A 1,530-nucleotide genomic window follows, 5' to 3' on the forward strand; every position below is an offset into this window, starting at 1 on the left:
TCCTGGAAAAATAAAATCTTCCAAAATTGAACCAGGGTGCAGCCCCTGTGGAAAATAGTATGGTGTTTCCTCAAAAAATTAAAAATGAAACTTCCATTTGACCCAGTAATTCCATTTCTAGGAATATATTCCAGGAAAATAGAAACATCAATCAGAAAGGATATATGCATCCCTATGTTCATAGCAGCATAATTTACAATAGCTAAGATTTGGAAACAGCCTAAGTGCCCATCAGCAGATGAATGGAATAGAAATCTGTGGTACATCTACACAATGGAATACTATGCTGCTGTAAAAAAAAGAAGGATTTCTTACCATTTGCAACAGCTTGGATGGAACTGGAGAGCATTATGCTAAGCGAAATAAGCCAGTCAGAGAAAGATAAATATCACATAATTTCACTCAATGAACAACATAAACTGATAAACAAAAATAGAACCAGAGTCATAGAAGCATCGAACAGACTGCCCAATCTATGAGGGAAGGCACAGGGTGAGGGGGTAAAAGATCAACCAAATGATTTGTATGCATGCATATGAGCATAACCAATGGACACAGACTTGGAAAGGGGAGGTGAGAGCACGTGCTGGATGCTGGGGGATGGGGACGGCTGGGGAGAGGTCAATGGGGAAAAAAAGAGACTTTTGTAATACTTTAAACAGTAAAGGATTTAAAAATAAATAAAGAAAAAAGAAATAAATTACCAAATTCCCAGTCCAAAAAAAAAAACTGAATCAGGAAGTATTAGAAAAACTGAATAGGCGATAACAATTGATGGAATTGAAGCAATAATAATAATAATAATAATAAAACTCCCAACAAACAAAAGCCCTGGTCCAAACAGCTTTACAGGGGAGTTTAACCAAACATTCAAAGAAGAACTAACACCTATACTTCTCAAACTATTCAAAAAAAAATCCAAGAGGAAGGAACACTTCCAACCTTTTTCTATGAAGTCAGCATTATCCTAATTCCAAAACCAGATAAAGACACTACAAAGAAAGAGAATTATAAACCAATAGTCCTGGACTGGATGGCTTCATGGGCGAATTTTACCAAACATTCAAAGAAGTTGTACCAGGTTTCCTTTTCAAACTATTCAAAAACATTCAAGAGGAGGGAAGACTCAGAGACCTTTTTTTGAGGTCAGCATTATCCTAATTCCAAAACCAGATAAAGACACTACAAAGAAAGAGAATTATAAACCAATATCCCTGGTGAATATAAAATCCTCAACAAAATATTAGCAAATCAGATACAGCAATATATTAAAAAGATCATGCACCATGACCAAGTGGGATTTATTCCAAGGATGCAAGGCTGGTAAGATATTTGCAAATCAATAGACATGATACATCACATAAACAAATTGAGAGAAAAAAACACATAGTCATATCAATTGATGCAGAAAAAGCATTTGACAAAATCCAACACCCATTTTTGATAAAAACTCTAAGTAAAGTGGGAATAGAGGGAACATACCTCAACATAATAAAGGCCATATATGACAAACCTACAGCCAACATCAGA

The sequence above is a fragment of the Myotis davidii genome, unplaced genomic scaffold, assembly GCF_000327345.1.
Source record: "Myotis davidii unplaced genomic scaffold, ASM32734v1 scaffold110, whole genome shotgun sequence".
In the NCBI taxonomy this organism is placed as follows: Eukaryota; Metazoa; Chordata; class Mammalia; order Chiroptera; family Vespertilionidae; genus Myotis; species Myotis davidii.